The sequence below is a fragment of the Gadus morhua genome, chromosome 9, assembly GCF_902167405.1.
Source record: "Gadus morhua chromosome 9, gadMor3.0, whole genome shotgun sequence".
NCBI lineage: Eukaryota > Metazoa > Chordata > Actinopteri > Gadiformes > Gadidae > Gadus > Gadus morhua.
Genome location: NC_044056.1, coordinates 6,700,712 through 6,726,039, shown reverse-complemented (window position 1 = coordinate 6,726,039; position 25,328 = coordinate 6,700,712). Strand labels below are relative to the sequence as shown.

The 25,328-nt window shown below is 43.6% G+C and overlaps 1 protein-coding gene, 12 non-coding genes and 1 pseudogene across 14 annotated transcripts in view; 13 read left to right on the top strand and 1 right to left on the bottom strand.

Annotated features, from left to right (window-relative positions):
• plxnb2b (plexin b2b) overlaps window positions 1-10,737 on the bottom strand; it is a 139,118-nt gene extending 128,381 nt beyond the window's left edge. For both annotated transcript variants that reach the window (XM_030366268.1, XM_030366269.1), the window contains exon 1: window positions 10,333-10,737. The gene's annotated coding sequence lies outside the window, so the exon portion shown is untranslated. The remainder of the gene's footprint in view (window positions 1-10,332) is intronic.
• Window positions 10,738-16,491: 5,754 nt separating this feature from the next.
• Window positions 16,492-16,633, top strand: LOC115551615 (U4 spliceosomal RNA). The gene has a single exon (XR_003978109.1). It is a non-coding gene; the product is annotated as a U4 spliceosomal RNA (small nuclear RNA).
• A 1,034-nt stretch (window positions 16,634-17,667) lies between these two features.
• On the top strand, window positions 17,668-17,809 carry LOC115551616 (U4 spliceosomal RNA). The gene has a single exon (XR_003978110.1). It is a non-coding gene; the product is annotated as a U4 spliceosomal RNA (small nuclear RNA).
• Window positions 17,810-18,283: 474 nt separating this feature from the next.
• LOC115551618 (U4 spliceosomal RNA) lies at window positions 18,284-18,425 on the top strand. Its single transcript, XR_003978112.1, has one exon. It is a non-coding gene; the product is annotated as a U4 spliceosomal RNA (small nuclear RNA).
• A 463-nt stretch (window positions 18,426-18,888) lies between these two features.
• LOC115551630 (U4 spliceosomal RNA) lies at window positions 18,889-19,030 on the top strand. The gene has a single exon (XR_003978123.1). It is a non-coding gene; the product is annotated as a U4 spliceosomal RNA (small nuclear RNA).
• Window positions 19,031-19,517: 487 nt separating this feature from the next.
• Window positions 19,518-19,659, top strand: LOC115551651 (U4 spliceosomal RNA). Its single transcript, XR_003978148.1, has one exon. It is a non-coding gene; the product is annotated as a U4 spliceosomal RNA (small nuclear RNA).
• A 966-nt stretch (window positions 19,660-20,625) lies between these two features.
• LOC115551628 (U4 spliceosomal RNA) lies at window positions 20,626-20,767 on the top strand. Its single transcript, XR_003978122.1, has one exon. It is a non-coding gene; the product is annotated as a U4 spliceosomal RNA (small nuclear RNA).
• A 476-nt stretch (window positions 20,768-21,243) lies between these two features.
• LOC115551627 (U4 spliceosomal RNA) lies at window positions 21,244-21,385 on the top strand. Its single transcript, XR_003978121.1, has one exon. It is a non-coding gene; the product is annotated as a U4 spliceosomal RNA (small nuclear RNA).
• Window positions 21,386-21,861: 476 nt separating this feature from the next.
• Window positions 21,862-22,003, top strand: LOC115551626 (U4 spliceosomal RNA). Its single transcript, XR_003978120.1, has one exon. It is a non-coding gene; the product is annotated as a U4 spliceosomal RNA (small nuclear RNA).
• A 493-nt stretch (window positions 22,004-22,496) lies between these two features.
• LOC115551669 (U4 spliceosomal RNA) lies at window positions 22,497-22,638 on the top strand. Its single transcript, XR_003978167.1, has one exon. It is a non-coding gene; the product is annotated as a U4 spliceosomal RNA (small nuclear RNA).
• A 486-nt stretch (window positions 22,639-23,124) lies between these two features.
• Window positions 23,125-23,293, top strand: LOC115551673 (uncharacterized; annotated as a pseudogene).
• A 159-nt stretch (window positions 23,294-23,452) lies between these two features.
• On the top strand, window positions 23,453-23,594 carry LOC115551664 (U4 spliceosomal RNA). Its single transcript, XR_003978161.1, has one exon. It is a non-coding gene; the product is annotated as a U4 spliceosomal RNA (small nuclear RNA).
• Window positions 23,595-24,076: 482 nt separating this feature from the next.
• On the top strand, window positions 24,077-24,218 carry LOC115551638 (U4 spliceosomal RNA). Its single transcript, XR_003978132.1, has one exon. It is a non-coding gene; the product is annotated as a U4 spliceosomal RNA (small nuclear RNA).
• A 476-nt stretch (window positions 24,219-24,694) lies between these two features.
• Window positions 24,695-24,836, top strand: LOC115551625 (U4 spliceosomal RNA). Its single transcript, XR_003978119.1, has one exon. It is a non-coding gene; the product is annotated as a U4 spliceosomal RNA (small nuclear RNA).
• Window positions 24,837-25,328: the final 492 nt, after the last annotated feature.

Genomic DNA, 25,328 nt, shown 5'->3' with positions numbered 1-25,328 from the left:
TGCATCACTTTTTCCAGGGCTTAACCTACTTCAACAGAAATCTGTGTGAGTGGAGCCGGGTCACGTTGTTCTTTGGCGGATGCTATATAAGGAGACGCAGAAGCGCCGATACCAGCTAGTCAAGTAGCTCCTTCTCCTCCAACGATAAGACACAGCTTCCTGGCCCATGCGCTGGCTGACTATAAATAACTCTTTCATTTCAACGATGGCCAAATAATAAAGGGACCCAGGGGATGCTAGAGAATCTAATAAAATGAAATATCACAATGCTTTGCCCGTCACAGTTCTTTATTAAAAAAGTGAACTTTTTTTGTGAATGACAATCGCTGCTCTAAATATTAAAGAGGAATGGTGGGGATAGGGGCTATTCGGAAGAGAGAAGCCAACTCATCTGTCAGTGCAAGATCCGTCGGGACAGTCTATGAAAGGTCACTCGGATCATATTAATTTAATATAATTAAGAAGGTGCTGTGGGTACGATTTAAGCGCTATTATTTGAGTGTATTTGTTGCAAATGACAGCAATAAAAACCCTAATCGTACCTATAGCAGCTGTAATATGTAAAGAAAAATATTAGATAAATACGTAGCATCCTGATAACAATACAACATTCCTATAAGTCCCACAATCTGGATGCTGGAGTTCAAGATGGGTCAAAGCTGGTGTGGATCAGCGGAATCTAATCCTTCTTATCAGCTTCTGCTCTCCGGAAACACTCGGCCAGTTTATTATGTGGAAGGAAACTACTAGTTGATAATCTCCCAGGCTTTGGTGATTATGAGTTGTTTTGTTTACAACTTATGCGGCGAACAGATGTGCTGCCCAAGCACATCGGATCTTTGGGGAGAATGGTTTGTTTTCAAGTCGGAAGGTGGAAAGACACGGTGGGGATCCACAGGGAGTCCGACTTGAGTATGCAGAGAGGAGGCTGGCTCCAGCTCCTGACTAATTAAACATTAATCACGGGAGGAACCCATGACGACATTCCAGGCGGCATGATACAAGCTGGTAATGTGGAAAGAGACATTCCTTTATATGTTTTGAACGCACACATAATAATGTGAAATCTCCGGGCGATATCGTAACGATATTTACAGAACTAGTAGAGACATAGGTGGTCTGTTTTCAACGCTGCATCGCTCGGAAAGAAAAAACAACAACCCTGCAAACGTTTTAGCCGGCTTTAACATGGCAATTGAACCGTGCACACTTCTTCCCCCACATCCAATTGAGAGGGGATGTGGACAGAAATGGGGCAGAAATCTCCTGGCGAGGGGTTCCAACTCAGGGGTTTGGCAACCCGTGGCCATAAACACTCACTACGTCTGCCAAGGCGTGTACCGCACGTGTGTGTTCCCGGTGAAGGAACCAGCTCACTCGGGCCTGCCTGCCGTCGGTGGCAAAATAAATAAATGAATGAAAATAAAGTGTTTGTAATAAGGTTCTCCCACCCCGTTGGCAGACGTGCTCCGGTTAATGACTGTAATTAAAAAGCCAAGCGGCACAGAGGGGTTCTTGACGTGGGGTTCAGGCCCAGACAGGACGGAGGGTAGACGCAGCCGTTGTAGCGACCCGCTGAAACACTTCAAATAAGCCGGGACCAAGGGGTAGGAACGCATAAGGGGCCTCGTAAATATTTAGCCATTCTCTGAGGAGTGTGTGTCTGTTTGCATGTGTGTGTGTGTGTGTGTGTGTGTGTGTGTGTGTGTGTGTGTGTGTGTGTGTGTGTGTGTGTGTGTGTGTGTGCGCGTGTGTGTCTGCTTGCATGTGTGTGTGTGTGTGTGTGTGTGTGTGTGTGTGTCTGTTTGCATGCGTGTGTGTGCGTGAGTGTCTGTTTGCGCGTGCGCGCGTGCGTGCGTGCGTGCGTGCGTGTGTATGTGCGTGTGTGTGTGTTTCCCTCTGTGTATGTGTGTGGTGAAGCCGTCTGGTTCAGAAGGCCAAGAGAAGCCACATGTGGAACCGTAACAGAATCTGGGGGGGGGAAGTCAGCGTTGCCACAGCACCTCAGGTAAAGGGAATAGGGAAGAGATAGTGAGCGGGAAATCGCCTATCACCTGGGTGATCAACCACATGATGGAAAATGTAGGTAGCGGTGGCTTGAGTCTGCGTTTCTTTAATATCGAGGCTTTTTTTTTTTTTGCAAAAAAGAAAGCGCAAAAGGCATTCACCTAAATAGTATGCTAAATACAACCGGTGGATGGCGGGTGGGGGCGGTTTTGAAAATTGGTAAAAAAAACGCTGGTGCGGACGGATGGCGGACGAATGATGCTTCTCTAGCGTGCGGGCATACGTGTGGCGTAAGGGGATAGGAATTGATTTAGAATGGAGAAGCAAAACTGCACATCTGAATTTTACTAAATGCCAACGCAAACACAAAAATCGTAACACTTCCTCTTTTTTGGTTTATAAAAAAAGTTGTGGAGGCCAAAGCATATCCCAAACCAGGGTTGCTCTCGGGCTGCCTAGATGACTCAGAGGAATTATGCATGTCATCATTCACAAGGCTTGGTGAATAGAAGAGATAGGCTGAGGGGCACGCACACACACTCGCACAAACACAGACTTACACAAACACACACACACACACACACACACACACACACACACACACACACACACACACACACACACACACACACACACACACACACACACACACACACACACACACACACACACACACAGATCTGCATTTCAGGAGACAGCTTCCAGCCTTAGGGCAAGTTCAAAACACCAGGATTAATAACCAGCAAGGCTAGGGGGACGGCAGGCTCCAGAACACAAAGAACAGTGCTTTCTCCCGCTCTCTCGTGTGTGCAGTAGAGAGAGAGCACGAGAGAGAGAGAGAGAGAGCACGAGAGAGAGAGAGAGCACGAGAGAGTGAGAGAGAGAGAGAGAGAGAGAGAGAGGGCGAGAGAGAGAGAGGGCGAGAGACAGAGAGCAAAACAAGATACAGGAAAGCAAAAAAAAAAAAGAGTGGCGATGTGGAAAGAGAGACAGAGCCACTCTGGGCGTCTGCTGATGAAGCCGTGAGTGGATGAGTAATTGAGCTGGGAAATGTAGAGATGCTGATAGCATATTTATAAAACATACACATGCCCACACCAGCGGTATATATGCGAGCGCGGGGCGCCTTGTTATTCGATGCGGCCCGGGCATTCCAGGGAGGAATCTTGCCCTGTTTCAAACCTGCCACAGAGAGAGGGAAAAAAAAATAAAAAAAGGAAACACTCCGACCCACTATATAAGGGCATGGTTTGAAAAGTCACTCTGGCCTGGCCAGCATTACAGGAATGCTGTTGCGCTGTTATTATGTTTCGCAATTCCCCCCCCGGCCCCCCCCCCCGGCCCCCCCCCGGCCACACACACACACACACACCCACCCACCCACCCACCCACCCACACACCCACACACCCACACACACACACACACACACACACACACACACACACACACACACACACACAGACGTGCCCAGGGGCCACAAGAACAAGCCTCCTTATAAAATAAATTACAAATGTAACTATTACGGACATGTTGCACATTATGACATGCTGCCGTGTTCGATCACAAGCCAACAATCTATGAGCACACAACCGGGGACTTTAATTGCAAAGACAGTGGCTTACTAGTTCAGGAGCACAACGAGCAAGTCTATTGGTCTACCCATGAGAAGCAGCTGATCGTATGCTATTTAGCTCTGGGTTTCGGTAACAAGGCATTCCTTTAAGTCCCGTTCACCTCACGGGTCTTCCGTCCAGATCACAGGCCACCGAGAGTCATTTGAAGATCATTCATTCATGGAGAGAGAGAGAGAGAGAGAGAGAGAGAGAGAGAGAGAGAGAGAGAGAGAGAGAGAGAGAGAGAGAGAGAGAGAGAGAGAGAGACTAGAATTGGAGCATTACCATGCTACGCGGGGCTTCGTACAATTCCATTAAACGATGACTGGCAAGTCAATGAATATCAATAAAGGTGGGGCAATCACAGGTTTTTGCTCTAAACCACTTTGGCTTGTGAGGAAAGGGAAAATATTTTGGTTTTGTGCAACCGGACTGGCAATTAAGGGATGTTTCCCAAGAAGATAAATTATTTGGTTAACAAACCTGGAAACCCCCCTCCTCCTTATTAAAGACAAACATTGGAGGCTAGCAGTTTGGCAACGCCCTACACAACGCCGTTATTACAATGTTTCCCATTTATTATTTAAATGGAAGCCTCAGGTGGTGCAAGGAAAATAAAGTATAGAAACCTCTTTCTAGTATTTAATTCATCTATTTTAATTCAAGTCGGTTTGAAGAAAGGAAAAAAATAAGAGAGAAGGGCTCTGTCTGTGGCTCTCACTCACACTCATGCCCCCGCTTCATCACCACCTCCCCGGTCGCACCGCTCCTTCCCCAGGTTGGAAAGTGACCTTCACTTCCAGCCGCTGCCAGCCCACCGACCCAGCATGCATCAGTGGCGCGGCGCTCCTTGCCGCGGCTCCTGCCACTTGCCTTACTTCATAATTAATCACCCGGTGAAATGGCCCCGTCTCCAACTGTCATTGGCCCATTTAGCATGAACCAGCAGGACCATATATAGAGCAGAGGTGATAATTAAACGTCTCTTTGTGGGAGGGAAATTGGTCAGTTTGAGAATTAAGTGTGAAAGGAAGTCACTTGGATGCCGAAACAAAGATTTTGAAAAACATTCTTAAAAGGGAACCCAGATACCAACTCCTCTGATGTTACCGCGGAAGGCCCCGCAGTCAGAGATTATGCCGCAAACAATAACTACGTAGGGTTCCCAACACAGGGCCTTACAAGGTATATCCCACGCATTCAGATGGGATGTTAAACAAACCTTTAATTTCGATAATGTCTGCCTCATCTTTAATTACATCGGGGGAGGAATGAGGTCGGGGTCGGAGGGCAGAGCGCAGGGTGTGACTCACCACTTCTGATCATTATCATTACTTTCACGTTCAAGTGGGATGGACTACTCTCTCTGAAGTCGTTAAACGGATAACGTTTTTGGACTGCAGTTATGTGCCCAGGCCAATTAACCGGAGGGAGGGAGAATAAATTAGCTTTCTTGGCTGGCGCTGCCTCTTTCAACCAAACTGAGGCTGGAGGAGGCGACCACATCCTTGGCGCTGGACGAAGGTGACCCTCAGGCTCCAGCCTCGCGTCGCCAACAAGTTCCTCAGAAGGCCGACTCCGTCCCTGGCAGACACTGCGGCTAGATGTTAACTTTCGCCAGTGGCTGACTCGGCCCGGGTGGGCCGGTTGACATCAGAAGATTCGCCCGCACACCCAGCGAGGCGTGAGTGTCAATCCGTCAGCCTCGACCGCCACCGGGATGAGAGCGAGTGGACCCTGTCTGCTTTGTGTCTCCATCACACCAGTGACTGATGCCAAGACTCACCACAGCCCCCACGCTGCTGACAGCCAGGCTACCTGCTGCTGCCTTCACCTTCCCCCCACTGCTCTCTGAACATTCAGCCACCGAGAAGCCCGCGGCCACACAATTAAGTACACCATTTATTCACTCTACCCCACTCCTTCTCACTTTCCCTGCCTTAATCATTTACGGCTTCCTTTCATTTCTACATTCATCTTTTCCATTGCTGAACATAACTGTGGCTGATTTGTGCACACTGTGTGGAACCGGTGGAGGCAGGGGACTGGTCAAAGGGTAAAAGAAATAATAATAACTTACAGTTGAAAAGGGTTTCATTTTTGGGAAATAAATTGTGATCATTCCCCCCAAAATGAGGAAAGACGCAAACAGGGAATTATATATTAATTTTTAAACAGGGAAAATAGTCAGAGAGAGCTGCCCCCTTCCGGCTGAGTGCGCATTCCCAGAGCGGGCCTTTTCTGCGGGTGCACCCCCTAGCTCCAGCGAGTTTAGGGTGGGTTATGAGAACGTTTGACAGCGCCCCTCGCACTGGATCCTATGGTCCCCAATTTTTTATCCTCAAACCTTTACAACCGTCACTACTACGATCATTGCTGATCATGTTCTTTCTAAACTCATTGCCAGGAAAACATACAGCCAAAACTGGGGGTTTACTTAGCTGTTAAAAAGGTGAAGATGGGGGTACTATAAATACAAAATACATCACTCCGGCTGTGATTCATCCGGCCAGCATGAGCTGGCAGTGGGACGCAAAAGGAACCACACACACAGGAAGGGCCGTGTGGAGATGGGAAGAGTTTCAAGGTTGTTTGAGGGGTAAACGTGTGCCCCCGCCTCCAGAATGACCTCCTCCTGCTCCAGATGGCTTTTTGGGGTCTGAGGAGCAACACTCGTTTCCAGTGGGAGATTGTCTGGGGTTGGAAGGGGTCCACTGCAGATCCCAGGTCCCTCTCTGTGGGTGGTGTCTATGGATTAATCTTAGCAGTGGGTCAATGCATTTATGGAGGGGTCAATCTCGGACCCAGTCCTACTATCTTATGGCAGAACTTCTAGGGGGAGACGGCACAGCGCTTGAGCCGGAAACCGAAGGCCGTTAGAGGCAGAGTTACACCTTGTTTCTTGTTTCTACAGCGGCAAGTCGACAATGTGTTGATTGCCAACATTTACAATCACCTTTTTCACAGCTTACTAGCGCTGGTTGAGTATCTGTTTGCGAAAGAAAGTGAAACGCCCCTCTCTGCCCCAGATTTCAGCTCGTCTGCCATCAGACCTTTGATTTTTACTCTGGAGTTGAACTTCTGAGGCTGTGAAGGAGTAAACAGACAGAGGTCAGGTGGCCAGGCTCCCCTAGCCCCCCAACAGCCCTCGCCAAGCCCGACCCCTCAGCCAGCTGGCGGGAGGGAAGAGGGAAGAAGCACACACTAATTAACGTGATCTCACCTCGCCGGTCTGTCATCAACATCACGCCGGCTTTGTCATCTGCTCCAACTGACCTGGACTGCATGGCGAGAGTGGAGCATGTACCGACAAGTCACAACCCAGGGGAAGGACCAGAGAAGATCAGTGGTATTAGGAAATTGTCGTCGTTTTTTTTTTTTTTTGGGTGGTGCTGTTGCCACGATGACTTATTTTGCCGTTGATTGGTCGGCTTTGTGAGGGAAGATGTGAGAAGACAAGACATCCCATGCAGGCCTACCAGCCTCCACAACCCCCCGCCCCCCCCCCCCCCCCCCCCCCTCCTTCCAACCAATCATGGGATAATCCCCCTGACATGAAAAAGCCACCCCCCACAACACTCCTCCTTTCAATTTGAAAGGAAATCTCAATCCCCCACCCGATTCATCTAATGGCCAGTCGACTGACACGCCCTTCACGGCTGAAGGCTGCATGTGTCGTGTGTACTTAAGATAAGCACAGGGTGCAAAGTACAACGCTTTGCCTTTTTCTGCCTTTGCATTCCAAGTCCACTTTAAGTTAGATGTGTTATCAGGTAATGGGCTGAAACGACTCTAAATCAAGCATCGGGATAATGGTTGAGGATGCCTTTTAGTGGAGGGACCCACACAACAGGGACCCACTCAAATGTGTTTAACAGCTCAGAATGCTTGATATAGATCATTCACTTCCAAGGCGACAGTAGAAATACACAAACATGTTTTACAAAGGCTGCAGGCTATAGCCATTATTGAGGGAGTGTAGACCTGCTCAAGTTACAGCACTCGACCTAAGCAGGATATGTCCACACACAGATATTATGGATGGACGGATAGAGATATATCTATATATATAGATATACCTAAATGGAAGTAGTGCCTAGGTCTGACTACTACATTCCACAATGCACCTCTGTAATCTAACACCACATTCCCCACTGCTGCCATAAGACCTCCACATGTTCCTCATTCTGGGCATGCACAATCACTTCTGCTTTCGAAGTAGGACCGAACTGGAAAACCCAACATCTTTCTCCACCTCACCTATGGTGGCTTACGGTTGCGTTTGGTTTTTGCATGGCTCCTAATCCATGACAATAGAGATTAGACAAATAACTTCCAGTAATAACCAAGTACTTACCATTCAGGTACCAGGCAACTTTAAGAGAAGATTGAAACAGGGAGGACTGAATAACACACTTCCATATATCAAGGTTCAAATCGAACAGAACAACATGCATTCTAATTCATGCATGTTTCCCACAATGCAATGCACTGTTTCCAGGGGATGAGCAGGGTGACGACAGCATAGCCTAAACTATCTGGACAAACAGTCTGATGGTGAAGAAGAACAGAGGGGTGAACTCTGGCCAACCCCATAATACCGTAGCTGTTCATGGCTGACTGGAGGGGGTAGGACAAGGAACACAGGACAGCCCCACTGTTTGGGGTAAAGTGGTTATTTCCTGTTTTCAATTATTTATGCCAGCAACTTGGTCAAAATGTAAAAATGTAAACAGTAGTCGTGGAGATTTGTGAAACAAAAAAAAGAAACTATCGCAGGGAGACTGCTTTTGAGTTCTAAACTTTTTAGTTTTGAAGTCGGTTCCCATACCACAGCTTATAGTCTGGGTTTCTCCTTTCAGAAGAACAAAAGCGAGGTGTGAAAATAAGCTAAAAATGAAAAGTCTATCCCTTAATTATCATCCATATTTCATTTTCCTGTTTGGCATCGTTGAAGTGTCCTGGGAGGGTTTTTAGACGTTTTTTATTCAAATGTATTACCAGTGTCAGAAAGAGGAGGAAGAGGAAAAACTGCACTAGACTAGAAGGACATTCTTGCGGAGCCGTCTCTTGCCAGTCTCCACTCGCTGACTCTTGTACTTCCAGTCACAAGCTCACGTGTACAATATGGTTTATCGGCTGAAACTCTAGCATCTAACCTGAATGGCCAATGCCTATCTCTTCGCCCAGCCCTGGAAAGAGAATGACAAAAGAGGTGTGGGGTGTATATGCTGGTCGCTTTTTTTGCCCATCCCTTCGTACCCTTGCATGGAGCGGGAACAAACATTCATCACGGCTCTACTCCGCAAAGATAAGGTGTCTTCATTTATTCAAAGTGAGCGAGATAAACCCAGGCCGATGCATTGTTGGAACCGGGGCGGGGCCTCTGTACCAGTAGGCCTCTGTTGTCCTGTGAGCAGATGGCCACTACTGTGGACCTGGCCGCTGAGAAGTCAACTCACCCCCCTATCAGGAGCCCTGGCTATGACCTCGATTCATAGCCCTCCCTTCTCCAATACTTCCCTGCTGCCAGCACTTTTCCCCGTCTCCATGTGTGTCCCCCCTTTCCCCCACACCCCAGCCTGGAACTGTATATAATTAACCACCACCACCACCATCACCACCACCACCACCACCCATATAACTATAGAAGAAGCCTGCCTCCCTCCCCATGCCCGGAACAATCCATTTCCCCCCCTTCCGATGAGGCAGTTTAATGAGGATAATCCCCAGGAGATGCAGCCTTCCGTGTACAGTAGTGCTGTGTGTTCCAGAAGAGGGAGAAGGCGGCAGCACCGCCGTTGGATACGAAAAGAGGGACGGTTTAGACAGAGATACAACAACAAGGCAGTACAGTCATCTGTTGTGGCGAGCAGCGTCAGGAACAGAGAGAGACCCGGACTGACAGCATTTTCTCGGGAGGAGAATCAACAAGGACTTGAATCGGGCTACTGTCTCGCCCTCTTCAACAGAGGGGATATAAGGGCATACACACCCAAACACAAGGGAGGAAAAGTAACGTCACAACCAGTTCTGTTAATTTGAGAATCAATGAGGCTGTTCGCGACAGGCTGGGTCTATCCAGTAGGCACGTGGTGTCACACACAACCGGGTCTCACCAGTGGTGACGGTGCGAGATGAGAAGAGCTGCCTGCAGCTGAGGTGACGGAGCAGATGTTTAAAACCGGTATAATATGTGAAATTAAAACATACAGCGTTTGCGATTCGTTGCGATGCAATGAGTTGAGCCGTGAAAGTGAGTGTTTCGGAGCACAGTCTGGCGTACTTTTTTTTTAGCGTAAATTATCAAGTAGGCTAGGGTTGTTATGATGCAATACAACGGTATTGAGTGATATGGCATGGTGTAGCTGTGGGCATGCTGGTGGCGGGGGCATGACCGTGGAAGTAGGTTAACGTCTTGGGTCCGGTGTGGACGTATTATTGTGCTGACATATCGGGAATAACGTAAACTGTTGCATTACACAATTACCAGACGCGTATGAATTCCTTGATCGATATTATTCTCAAATCCTAACGGCAATGTATCCGTTCCGGCATAAATACGAATTGTATTAGGCCTATGTCATAATGTTATAACAAAATAAACGCTGTTACATATTTTACATCCTTGTTCAGGAGTTGGGATGCATGTGACCGTTAAGCGGGAAGAAAATCACTGCCAAGTATCCACCAGGTCGCCTGGAAACTCACCTTGGAGGAAGAAACCAACAGTAGTTCCAAAAATCCGAAGTCCAGACCTGGAGTCCCTTCGGTCACATGAACCCGAGGCTCATGTTCTTTCTGCTCGCGGGTCTACAGGCGGCTGCAAAAAAAAGGCACTATTCCGTAGAAAACAGGATTACTGCTCGACCGACAGGGAGTTCCTTGCTCAAAGACGACACGGGCAACTCGCAAAAGGAGTCAGGGAAATACAAAGGACTTTCTCCACGCCCAGGTGCCGGTCACATGATGGTTCCTTCCAGGTGTGTATCTTTTCGGGAGCTCTCGCTTTGGTCAGGAACACACACCTGTGGGATACGCGTAGGCTGCTGCTGCTGCTGCCGCCTTCTGCCCAGACGAGAGACGTAGCGTTTGAGGAACAGGAAGTGATGGGAAGGCGCGCGAGGAGGGGGGGACCTGGAATGAATTCCCCTCCCACTCCAAACGCCGGGAAAACAACTCATGGGAGATAAGGCTGCGCGTGGATAGAGAACACGGAGTAGAACGCACATAAACTAGTATAAGGACGGTTCAACATGATGGACCGATGCTAAACCGCTACTAGGCTATTACAGCACTTTAGCGCGATAATCTATGGTTTGTATTTATGATAGATCTAGTCAGCAAGTCGGCTCAGAATCTTTGTTGTTGCATTTTATATTAATATGAACCAAAAAAATAATAATATGAACACTGGTGTATATATAGCCTAAAGGCTTTGTGTGTGTGTGTGTGTGTGTGTGTGTGTGTGTGTGTGTGTGTGTGTGTGTGTGTGTGTGTGTGTGTGTGTGTGTGTGTGTGTGCGCGCGCGCGCTTGTGCGTGCGTGTGTGTGGAGAGGGTGTATACAGAACATTTCTTCATTGCATATTTATGGTGTTTTACTGAGTGATATACGGTCGTGTAGGAGTATGTCGGTTTAAGGTGCCGTGCCATCTTCCGCGGAGGCGCCCTGGGGGGATAACCAGTGTCCTCGGGATATGACTCAGTAGCTAACTGCTGACACAAGCTTGCAGACTGACACAGACACACGCGGAGACGAATTTGGCCTTCACAGGTCCTCCCGTTGACTGATGAGATCAAGGAGAACGTGGGCCAAGCCAGACAAGTGTCAGCCAAACAGGCACCAAGGCGCTAAAACCAGGGAGACAAACACTCTCGCACTATCACAAATTGAGTCAGGAATATAGCGCGCCGTCGGCCAGAACAAGGTTGTTTGGGGGAAAGGGGGGAGTTCAATATTCAGAGTAAGGTGGCTGTTGATTCCAGCGCCACTGCTTGTGGGGAATGGGGATTTGTATACCAAGAGTGTACTGGGGAGGGGTGGGGCTCAAACCTTTCTCAAGTCAATAAAGAGAAGAAATGGAACAGAAGACAACTTATGAGTGGCATATTGATCGAAGCCCCCCCCCCCCCCTAGTGGGGTGGTGTCATTGCATTTATTCTTCTCCCAGTCCACACTAAGCATACACCTGGCGTGCGTCGTTTTGCATAACTTCCAACCGAGTTACAAGGTCTGAAATCAAGAGTGAAGATTAATGGTTCATCATAGCCGATGATGATGAATGACCGTCGTGGTGACTGACTGCCCTCTGCTGGCTGTTACTGTGCGAAACCTGGATTTCCAGGCGTCACGCGTAGGCCTATAACCTATTATTAAGCACAAAGGCTGATTCATCTTTGACTGATATCAATGTCAAGCAGAATAATACATAATCCAGAAATAAATGATGAATAGGCCTACCTGGAATTAGAAAAAAAAAGGGTTTCTTATTTGCTTCTCAGATCATCACAACATGAATACACCTAACCTTTAGCTGTAGGACAAACTGTAAACAGTCCAGGTATTTGTTAATACATCGACTATGAAGTCATCTGTTGGCCACATTCAGTCTGCCACTGCCTTTTGAACTGCCTTTTTGAAAATGTATATTTTTATTATTTTTTATTTAGGGTTTTATTTCATGTCAATAGTTTCAAATCTGCAGGAGGTAGGCTAAACAAAACGTGATTTAGAATGAATGTTTGATATGCCTACAAATGTTCGGTCCAAAAAGTAAAGTCAGACGTTAACCCGATTCTATTAATATTAATTGAATAGGCCTACAATATAAAAGTAACGGTATCTTAATATAAAAAATATGTATCTTCCCCTTAACAACCTTGCTTTTTCAATATTACTTCTTATTTAGACAACCTTATAGCATTCCCGTTGACACACGCCCAACTCACAACAAACGAAAGCCCTGGAGTTTCACCGACATTGAACAAGCCTTTTTCTGCAGCACAGGGGAAGAGCCAGACCTGTTTAGCTCCGGCAACAAAACAAAAGCTCGATTACTCTTTTGGATGGCGGTTGAAGGTTGCTGGATGAAGTGGTGAGATTGAAAGGCGACGATGTGGGAATAACAGATGGAGGTAGCTCACTGCCACTCCCTCTTCCAGCAAGCATGGGGTATTAAAAGACATCTGAGCGGCTCCTTGGTGAGGCGCAGGTGTGCGTCTTCATACGCACAACGGATGTATATGGGCTAGGCCTATATACTTTTTTCTAATACTACTTGCCATATGCAAACACACATACACACACAGCACCTCTGCTATACTAAATTAGCATGGAGCTTAGTTCCAACTCAAGCAAGTGCGACACGGAGACATCAGGTTTGGCAGACAACGCACAGGCAGGCGTATGGTGGCCCCTTTGGAGTCTCTCTGGGAATAAGCCCAGACCGGGAATAGCAGGGTAGCAGCAGTGTGTGGGGTGGTGTGAACAGTCGGTGAGCTTGTGTGTATGTGCATGTGCGTGCGCGCGCCCGTATGCGTGCGTGTGTGTGCTTGTGTGTGTGTGTGTGTGTGTGTGTGTGTGTGTGTGTGTGTGTGTGTGTGTGTGTGTGTGTGTGTGTGTGTGTGTGTGTGTGTGTTTGTGTGTTTGTGCGTGTGTATGAGAGCTATAGCGAGAGAGCGAATTGGCGACCGAGAATATTCTAGTATGTTACAAAAGTGCCATTCTGGGTGAGTGAGTGACTAGTGACGTGGAAAGGGAAGGCGGCACAATTTCCTCTTCAGCTCCTTTAGTCGGACATTTGGTAGACTAGGGAGTTAACTTGCTAAAGAAGCTGCTTCAACGATTCATCATTCCTTATCAGATGACCCCGTGCGCTGTCTCAGATGTCACACCGACCATGAAAAATGTCACTTCGGCCGTAGCCCCCCACCAACCCCCATCACCCCACCGGCTCCCCACAAAATGTAATCAGCCTCCGTCCAGCTCCAGCTTCTGCTCTTCTATTATGTTCCAGGTGGCCCACTCCTCAGAGGAAGGACAAGCAGGCATCCACATGACCGAAGCTCCTTAGCCTGCCTGATGTTATTGCAAAGAAAAGATTACGCACAGACGAGCGTATAATTAAATCAAACAGGCACCGTCACATTAAATACGTTGTATGACAATAAATCAAACATTAAAATATGAGTTGTGGCCACCCTGAATAGATTTTGTCCTGAGAGTCAAAGGCATTGTCTACTTGGCATAGGAGAGCTACATGGGCTTATACAGGCAAGGTAAGTGTGCAATCCCCCCAAACCAGTATGAATACTGAACCTACAATATAGCCACTTCGCCAGTAAGCCAATCTGCAGGCCAGATCACTTCCCAAGGACAACATTGATTTTGTGTTTTTTTTTTTCGTTTTTTTTGAGAGCCAGCCCAGCCCGTCAGTGTCGTGATTGATGTTGGAGGAAGGGAAATGGCTCTGAGCATGTTGGAGTTCACGGATCGCGCTGCAACCCTCCTTTTGGATGGTATAGCGCTATGTGCCCAGCAGTCTATGCTGAAGCCCTGCCATGGCTGCCGACTAGCCATCTGCCACTCTCTATTTCCATCTCTCTGCCCAGAACCGCAGCAGCAGGGTGAGCTCCAGGACAATCTTTGCGTGACAGGTCAAGTGTAAATGCTGCAAGCAAATACCCACCAGGCCAGCCTGGTGATGGAATTCATCCGCACTTGACTGTGTGCAATAAATAAGATAATTAAGCTTGAACGGGCTAGGCAGGGCAACACTCTGAATTGATTTATATAACAACACTGGGGACAGAGCGCCATTTTATCATATTAACTTGTTTTAGATTACAACGAACGTCAAATGGATTTGAACGCCATATATATATAGAGTATGAACGGGAACCTTTTGGGGATGCAAAGAGAGTTTTTTGGCATTCACGTTAGGATGAAACAAAGAATGGCAGGATTTATTTGAGATTATAGAGCACAAACATAATGTAATCCCTTAACCTGCATACTTACCTGGCCCTGGCAGTGATCCGTACCTGCCTCTGTAAACCTCGATGGTCTGACATTTTGGCAGTTGAAAATCCCTTCCTAATTTGTCAATGCAAGCTGCTTCAACTGCTCGCATGGCCCAGGTTATCTGCTGAGCACCTGAATGCACCTGCATAATACAAGTTAAGCTTCACATTGGAAAAACCCATCTTCATAAGTGCTTTGTGCGGTTTAATAAAGTTTAGTTTTAAAATGCTGTAGGCATGTGTTAGTCACTTGTCAGTCCAAGGCTAACAAAATATTTCATTATATAACAGTATTTTCAAATGATTCCTTATTTAAAGAATGTATTACTTCATGGGATTCATGTGAAATACAAAAAGGCTTATTTAGTTATTTTACTTACTTTTATTGTCTGACTTCCGGTGAATGTTGGATCCCGCTAACCTGGTGTTCTCGTGAAACATTTCGAAATCGTGGAATAACCTTTTATTTTAAACGTATACATTTAACAAACCTTTAGTGAATTCTTTTTTGTTTTGTTCAGAAAACCCAATTACGTGGAAGCCGTTGTGTCCAGCTAATTTAAGGTAACGTGGTCGTTTTCAACATTGTCGAATTGACTCTAATTATCATACAAGCTGGGCCTAGCAACAGGGACAAAATCACGAACATATTTGAGAGCTTTCAAGTAGTTGGGACTTTGGGGACAATTTCATTTGCCACATATATCATGATCGTACTAAAAAGATTGTGTTCATGATAGAACACATGCAGACACGTGTGTATTTGTATTGTGTTATTATATATCAAAGTGGGCATGTGGAGTTTATGACCTCAACATGTGAGTATAAAATGTAAGTCTGCTGCCATCTGCTGGGTACCCCTATGTTGGTCATGTTGTCACGACGTTTGGCCATTGACAATGCATAGTTATACTTATTTAATAACTCCTGAACCTTTTTTGCTATGTGTAGGGTGGTTGAAATCCTATTTGTTTAAAGGTTCAAAAGGTAGCCTATTGTTTGAGCCTGTCGTGGTGAGTCTAACTTTACTCATTCATGTTACTATTGTATTTTTGGAAGTAGCAAATTACTTTGCACCAACAGGGGGACGTTTTTTTTACTCATAAATCGGCCAACGTAGGGATGGATCCGTGTGATTAATTAACAATGTATATATATTAAGAGGTACATATCGATACGTTGCATCGTCGTGTGCATTAGTAACTGAAACTGCGATCCGACAATGCAACCCCAATTTGGTAAAAAAGAGTAGACTCCGGCGAATAATGAAATAGACAGCCCTGGTCATACTGCGGTCTACGTGACTGGAACGATGCATTGTGACGTTAACGTACCTTAGAACACACATGTGATCAAGTAAATGATCACCACATGCCAATGAATGAGTAGTAATTGGATGGTTGGTCGGTAGTTGAACGAGTACGTAGGTTATCCCGTAGCCTATGTGGTGCGAGGTGCTATGATCAAATAATGTAAAGAGTTTAATGTATGTAAAATCCATATACCGTGAGGGCGTTCAGAGACAACATCACACAATCGTTACATTCAATTTGATGAAGATGTGAACGTGTATCTCCAATAAATGTGCGGGTTGCAAATCTCCGTCGCCGGGGGAGGGGTCTAATTCATCCCACAATGCACTAGGTTTGGACTTTCTGTTTATCTTCCCATTCTGATGTATTATACGTTTTAACCAATGAAACATGAATGCTTTATTATCCTTAATCACTACAAGGCTTTCCCCCTTAGCATTAATCTAACTGCGTGAAATTATATAGTTTCGTCGAAACCCTTACCGAAAGTGTTGTTTCACGAGGTTGGGTACCCTGGGCATCACATAGGTCTTCATCTTTGCGCAGCGGCAGTATCGTAGCCTATGAGGTCTATCCGAGGCGCGATTATTGCTAGTTGAAAACTTTACCCAATACCCCGCCAATGACGACTTGCAATATAGTCGTCAGTGGCAATTTTTGACAGTCTCTAAGGAGACTGATTAGATGTGAAAAATAAAACTGATTTTATCTTAAATGGCATATAGTCATGTAGGCGTTAACTTCAAGTTCAATAAATGGTTAATCTTATACATTTCATATTGGTAGGGTCTGCTATAATCGGAAAGGCATTACGTTAATAATGGAGTGAGGTTTCACATGTACTAGCACAACATTTTCAAAATGGGCGGTACTCCATTCATTGCTACGGTCTAGTCCCACAATGCATTGTGGATATTCCGTTAACCCTTTACTGTAGTGTAAAACAAATACTACTACGTAACAGTGTGTTTTACCTACTCCATTATTTGCTGTACTAACATAAGCTTGTGCTTATGACCGAATAATATCGTATATTTACATTGTTTATGAGAATGTTTTCAAAAAGAGAAGCTCTGTCAATCCGTACATTAATTATTGATATATCCGAAACGCAGTAAGAACTAGTTTAAACCTTCACTCGAAACAAGGTTACTGAATTCATGAGATATTTTGGGCGGAGTCATTTTTTCATAAAGTAGAGTAATAGTGCTCGAAATGCTCAGGACAGAAGCTGCCTGCTTGTAGCATTTAATCAAGCTATAACGCGTAGTTGTGTACGAGTAGCTTTTTAATAATTTTTGTTTTTCATTTCTTTCGCAATTGATATTAAGTACTGAAATGGTTTTGGAAACGTAATTTTGTATGCACTGTTTGCACAACAACGTTTAAGTCAGTAGGAAGCCGTCAGAGTCTTGTTTCCCAGAGGGCGACTCATGCAGTATTCCATTCGTTGTGGTGATCTCATCCCACAATGCATTGCAGGGCTCAAATGTATGTTTCCTTAACCCTTTGCGTTTGTATTGTATAAACATGAGAATGAGTTTGGCTTACCTGTGTGTGTTTAGGTAGCCTATATTATTTTTTTTATACTTCAATAAAGCTAATGATTTTATTCACATCACGGTGTCCAAATACTGCCGCGTGAATTTTAAACCATTGTATAGGATGTTGTTGTGGAATATGAGAAGGTCTGACACCCCCCAGTTGAGTATCTTTGCGCAGCGGCAGTATCGTAGCCTATGAGGTCTAACTGAGGCGCGATTATTGCTAGTTGAAAACTTTACCCAATACCCCGCCAATGACGACTTGCAATATAGTCGTCAGTGGCAATTTTTGACAGTTTCTAAGGAGACTGATAATATGTTTAAAAAAAAAGAAGTTATCACATGATTCGTTGTGTTACTATTTTACAGATCGGACTTTTATTTAAATGTCTAATGAATCATATTTCGCTAGTTGCTTGCTATGCATTATCTTGTTTCATTAACATTACATGCAGAATTAGAACAATGTATCACCAGTAATGCAGGTTATGTTAGGTAATTGTGTGTTTTCCATACTAATGACCCCTAGGCGGTAGACTATTCACTTCATTGTTGGGAATTCCTCCCACAATGCATTGTAGATCTCAGATATTAGTATTTAATTAATCCTCGGTTGATGTTTTTAACAAGTGTGAGACAATATAATTTAAGTAACTAGTATATGATGTGCTATACTAACCTAAACTAGTGCTTATAATCTATTGTTCAGAACCTTGTTTTTAAAACCCTTGTTCAAGAGGTTGTTGTCAAATACAAAGTGCTCTGTCAAGCCGAAATGTGTTATCTTTGCGCAGCGGCAGTATCGTAGCCTATGAGGTCTAACTGAGGCGCGATTATTGCTAGTTGAAAACTTTACCCAATACCCCGCCAAAGACGACTTGCAATATAGTCGTCGATGGCAATTTTTGACAGTTTCTAAGGAGACTGATTTAATGTTTAAAAAAAAACACTTCATCGATTTGTTACTATTTACGAGATCAGACTTGTATCCAAGTATCTAGTAAATCATACTTTCACACGTTGCTATGCATCATCTTGTTTCATTAACAGCATTACATGCAGAATTAGAAAAATGTTTCAGCAGTAATCCAGGTTATATTAGGTAAATGTGTGTTTTCCATACTAATGACCTGGGCGGTAGACTCCTCACTTCATTGTTGGCAATTCCTCCCGCAATGCATTGTAGATCTCAGATATTCGTTTTTCATTAAGCCTCGGTTGGTGTTTTTAACAAGTGTGAGACAATATAATTTGAGTAACTACTATATGATGTGCTATACTAACCTAGAATAGTGTTTATAATCTAATATTCAGAAACTTGGTTTTAAAACCCTTGTTTAAGAGGTTGTTGTCAAATACAAGAAGCTCTGTCAAGCAGAAACGTGTTATCTTTGCGCAGCGGCAGTATCGTAGCCTATGAGGTCTAACTGAGGCGCGATTATTGCTAGTTGAAAACTTTACCCAATACCCCGCCAAAGACGACTTGCAATATAGTCGGCGATGGCAATTTTTGACAGTTTCTAAGGAGACTGATAATATGTTCAAAATAAATTATCCTTCAATTTGTACAGCAATTTGTGCTTGATGCCTGAGCGTATTATTCCTAATTTCATATTATCTGTCTGTTTGCCCTACTTGACCACTATACTACAGGCACTGTTTGCGTAAAGTATCAGTAATAACACCAAGGTTTTATTAAGTAAGCGAGTGTTTTCCATGCTAATGACATGGGCGCTAGTCTACTCACTTCATGTTGTGATTTCGTCCCACAATGCAATGTAGAATCTACAGTGTAGATCCCAGGTTGTATCAAGTTTGTTTCAAGTTTGTTTCATTCAACAAATGTTGACATATTTAACAAATGTGAAACAATATGACTTAAAAACTGCTACATGATGTGCTGTACTAACCTAAACTAGTGCTGATGATCAAATGTTCAGAAACGTCGGCATAATATACCCTTGTCCAAGAGGTTGTAGTGAAAAACAAACAAACTCTGTCAATCGTTCTATAGTTATTTTTGCGCAGCGGTAGTATCGTAGCCTATGAGGTCTAACTGAGGCGCGATTATTGCTAGTTGAAAACTTTACCCAATACCCCGCCAAAGACGACTTGCAATATAGTCGGCGATGGCAATTTTTGACAGTTTCTAAGGAGACTGATAATATGTTCAAAATAAATTATCCTTCAATTTGTACAGCAATTTGTGCTTGGTGGCTGAGCGTATTATTCCTAATTTCATATTATCTGTCTGTTTGACCTACTTTACCACTATACTACAGGCACTGCTTTCGTAAAGTATCAGTAATAACACCAAGGTTTTATTAAGTAAGCGAGTGTTTTCCATGCTAATGACATGGGCGCTAGTCTACTCACTTCATGTTGTGATTTCGTCCCACAATGCAATGTAGAATCTACAGTGTAGATCCCAGGTTGCATCAAGTTTGTTTCAAGTTTGTTTCATTCAACAAATGTTGTGTTACGTATTTTAGGAACACAAGCTGTATTTCCCTCACTTAACCAATAGGGGGTAGGACCAAATATATAAGCCGTAAATACTACACATAGCCACAAGGGAAAGCAGGACATTACTGAAGGCTGCAATAGATACTTTAGTCACAGAGGGCAGCATCACAGACCAGGCGAGGAAAACCCAGGATTACGTCACACCGGTTCCTCTCCAAGTCTTCCGATCCTCGCTGAGTCCATAAAGAAGCCCACCTGGCCACGAAAACATTAGAGCTCTCTCGGCAGCGATTAGACATACGTGGGTTTGTGGCTAGGATCAGCTAGGAGAACACTCTCGCACGTGCTTAGAACACATCTTCAATCTCTCTTTACTTCAGAGCATCAGTTTACCATACCGAAAATACTTTATACAAATAAAGTCTCTTTAAAGCTATTCCTTTGGATTCGACCCCTCCTTCCACGAAGAAATACGTAATAGTTGACATATTTAACAAATGTGAAACAATATGACTTAAAAACTGCTAGGCCTACATGATGTGCTGTACTAACCTAAACTAGTGCTGATGATCAAATGTTCAGAAACGTCGGCATGACATACCCTTGTCCAAGCGGTTGTAGTGAAAAACAAACAAACTCTGTCAATCATTCTATCGTTATCTTTGCGCAGCGGCAGTATCGTAGCCTATGAGGTCTAACTGAGGCGCGATTATTGCTAGTTGAAAACTTTACCCAATACCCCGCCAAAGACGACTTGCAATATAGTCGGCGATGGCAATTTTTGACAGTTTCTAAGGAGACTGATAATATGTTCAAAATAAATTATCCTTCAATTTGTACAGCAATTTGTGCTTCATGACTGAGCGTATTATTCCTAATTTCATATTATCTGTCTGTTTGACCTATTTGACCACTATACTACAGGCACTGCTTGCGTAAAGTATCAGTAATAACACCAAGGTTTTATTAAGTAAGCGAGTGTTTTCCATGCTAATGACATGGGCGCTAGTCTACTCACTTCATGTTGTGATTTCGTCCCACAATGTAATGTAGAATCTACAGTGTAGATCCCAGGTTGTTTCAAGTTTGTTTCATTCAACAAATGTTGACATATTTAACAAATGTGAAACAATATGTCTTAAAAACTGCTACATGATGTGCTGTACTAACCTAAACTAGTGCTGATGATCAAATGTTCAGAAACGTCGGCATGACATACCCTTGTCCAAGCGGTTGTAGTGAAAAACAAACAAACTCTGTCAATCATTCTATCGTTATCTTTGCGCAGCGGCAGTATCGTAGCCTATGAGGTCTAACTGAGGCGCGATTATTGCTAGTTGAAAACTTTACCCAATACCCCGCCAAAGACGACTTGCAATATAGTCGGCGATGGCAATTTTTGACAGTTTCTAAGGAGACTGATAATATGTTCAAAATAAATTATCCTTCAATTTGTACAGCAATTTGTGCTTCATGACTGAGCGTATTATTCCTAATTTCATATTATCTGTCTGTTTGACCTATTTGACCACTATACTACAGGCACTGCTTGCGTAAAGTATCAGTAATAACACCAAGGTTTTATTAAGTAAGCGAGTGTTTTCCATGCTAATGACATGGGCGCTAGTCTACTCACTTCATGTTGTGATTTCGTCCCACAATGTAATGTAGAATCTACAGTGTAGATCCCAGGTTGTTTCAAGTTTGTTTCATTCAACAAATGTTGACATATTTAACAAATGTGAAACAATATGTCTTAAAAACTGCTACATGATGTGCTGTACTAACCTAAACTAGTGCTGATGATCAAATGTTCAGAAACGTCGGCATGACATACCCTTGTCCAAGAGGTTGTAGTGAAAAAGAAACAAACTCTGTCAATCATTCTATCGTTATCTTTGCGCAGCGGCAGTATCGTAGCCTATGAGGTCTAACTGAGGCGCGATTATTGCTAGTTGAAAACTTTACCCAATACCCCGCCAAAGACGACTTGCAATATAGTCGGCGATGGCAATTTTTGACAGTTTCTAAGGAGACTGATAATATGTTCAAAATAAATTATCCTTCAATTTGTACAGCAATTTGTGCTTGATGGCTGAGCGTATTATTCCTAATTTCATATTATCTGTCTGTTTGCCCTACTTGACCACTATACTACAGGCACTGTTTGCGTAAAGTATCAGTAATAACACCAAGGTTTTATTAAGTAAGCGAGTGTTTTCCATGCTAATGACATGGGCGCTAGTCTACTCACTTCATGTTGTGATTTCGTCCCACAATGCAATGTAGAATCTACGGTGTAGATCCCAGGTTGCATCAAGTTTGTTTCAAGTTTGTTTCATTCAACAAATGTTGACATATTTAACAAATGTGAAACAATATGACTTAAAAACTGCTAGGCCTACATGATGTGCTGTACGAACCTAAACTAGTGCTGATGATCAAATGTTCAGAAACGTCGGCATAATATACCCTTGTCCAAGAGGTTGTAGTGAAAAACAAATAAACTCTGTCAATCATTCTATCGTTGTCTTTGCGCAGCGGCAGTATCGTAGCCTATGAGGTCTAACTGAGGCGTGATTATTGCTAGTTGAAAACTTTACCCAATACCCCGCCAAAGACGACTTGCAATATAGTCGGCGATGGCAATTTTTGACAGTTCTAAGCAGACTGATAATATGTTCAAAATAAATTATCCTTCAATTTGTACAGCAATTTGTGCTTGATGGCTGAGCGTATTATTCCTAATTTCATATTATCTGTCTGTTTGCCCTGCTTGACCACTATACTACAGGCACTGTTTGCGTAAAGTATCAGTAATAACACCAAGGTTTTATTAAGTAAGCGAGTGTTTTCCATGCTAATGACATGGGCGCTAGTCTACTCACTTCATGTTGTGATTTCGTCCCACAATGCAATGTAGAATCTACAGTGTAGATCCCAGGTTGTATCAAGTTTGTTTCAAGTTTGTTTCATTCAACAAATGTTGACATATTTAACAAATGTGAAACAATATGACTTAAAAACTGCTACATGATGTGCTGTACTAACCTAAACTAGTGCTGATGATCAAATGTTCAGAAACGTCGGCATAATATACCCTTGTCCAAGAGGTTGTAGTGAAAAACAAACAAACTCTGTCAATCGTTCTATAGTTATTTTTGCGCAGCGGTAGTATCGTAGCCTATGAGGTCTAACTGAGGCGCGATTATTGCTAGTTGATTCCGTCCCACAATGCAATGTAGAATCTACGGTGTAGATCCCAGGTTGCATCAAGTTTGTTTCAAGTTTGTTTCATTCAACAAATGTTGACATATTTAACAAATGTGAAACAATATGACTTAAAAACTGCTAGGCCTACATTATGTGCTGTACTAACCTAAACTAGTGCTGATGATCAAATGTTCAGAAACGTCGGCATGACATACCCTTGTCCAAGAGGTTGTAGTGAAAAACAAACAAACTCTGTCAATCATTCTATCGTTATCTTTGCGCAGCGGCAGTATCGTAGCCTATGAGGTCTAACTGAGGCGCGATTATTGCTAGTTGAAAACTTTACCCAATACCCCGCCAAAGACGACTTGCAATATAGTCGGCGATGGCAATTTTTGACAGTTCTAAGCAGACTGATAATATGTTCAAAATAAATTATCCTTCAATTTGTACAGCAATTTGTGCTTGATGGCTGAGCGTATTATTCCTAATTTCATATTGTCTGTTTGCCCTGCTTGACCACTATACTACAGGCACTGTTTGCGTAAAGTATCAGTAATAACGCCAAGGTTTTATTAAGTAAGCGAGTGTTTTCCATGCTAATGACATGGGCGCTAGTCTACTCACTTCATGTTGTGATTTCGTCCCACAATGCAATGTAGAATCTACAGTGTAGATCCCAGGTTGTATCAAGTTTGTTTCAAGTTTGTTTCATTCAACAAATGTTGACATATTTAACAAATGTGAAACAATATGACTTAAAAACTGCTACATGATGTGCTGTACGAACCTAAACTAGTGCTGATGATCAAATGTTCAGAAACGTCGGCATAATATACCCTTGTCCAAGAGGTTGTAGTGAAAAACAAATAAACTCTGTCAATCATTCTATCGTTATCTTTGCGCAGCGGCAGTATCGTAGCCTATGAGGTCAAACTGAGGCGCGATTATTGCTAGTTGAAAACTTTACCCAATACCCCGCCAAAGACGACTTGCAATATAGTCGGCGATGGCAATTTTTGACAGTTTCTAAGGAGACTGATTATATGTTCAAAATAAATTATCCTTCAATTTGTACAGCAATTTGTGCTTGATGACTGAGCGCATTATTCCTAATTTCATATTATCTGTCTGTTTGCCCTACTTGACCACTATACTACAGGCACTGTTTGCGTAAAGTATCAGTAATAACACCAAGGTTTTATTAAGTAAGCGAGTGTTTTCCATGCTAATGACATGGGCGCTAGTCTACTCACTTCATGTTGTGATTTCGTCCCACAATGTAATGTAGAATCTACAGTGTAGATCCCAGGTTGTATCAAGTTTGTTTCATTCAACAAATGTTGACATATTTAACAAATGTGAAACAATATGTCTTAAAAACTGCTACATGATGTGCTGTACTAACCTAAACTAGTGCTGATGATCAAATGTTCAGAAACGTCGGCATGACATACCCTTGTCCAAGAGGTTGTAGTGAAAAAGAAACAAACTCTGTCAATCATTCTATCGTTATCTTTGCGCAGCGGCAGTATCGTAGCCTATGAGGTCTAACTGAGGCGCGATTATTGCTAGTTGAAAACTTTACCCAATACCCCGCCAAAGACGACTTGCAATATAGTCGGCGATGGCAATTTTTGACAGTTTCTAAGGAGACTGATAATATGTTCAATATAAATCATCCCTCAATTTGTACAGCAATTTGTGTTTGACTACTGAGCGTACTATTCCTAATTTCATATTATCTGTCTGTTTGACCTACTTGACCACTATACTACCGGCACTGCTTGCGTAAAGTATCAGTAATAACACCAAGGTTTTATTAAGTAAGCGAGTGTTTTCCATGCTAATGACATGGGCGCTAGTCTACTCACTTCATGTTGTGATTTCGTCCCACAATGCAATGTAGAATCTACGGTGTAGATCCCAGGTTGCATCAAGTTTGTTTCAAGTTTGTTTCATTCAACAAATGTTGACATATTTAACAAATGTGAAACAATATGACTTAAAAACTGCTAGGCCTACATTATGTGCTGTACTAACCTAAACTAGTGCTGATGATCAAATGTTCAGAAACGTCGGCATGACATACCCTTGTCCAAGAGGTTGTAGTGAAAAACAAACAAACTCTGTCAATCATTCTATCGT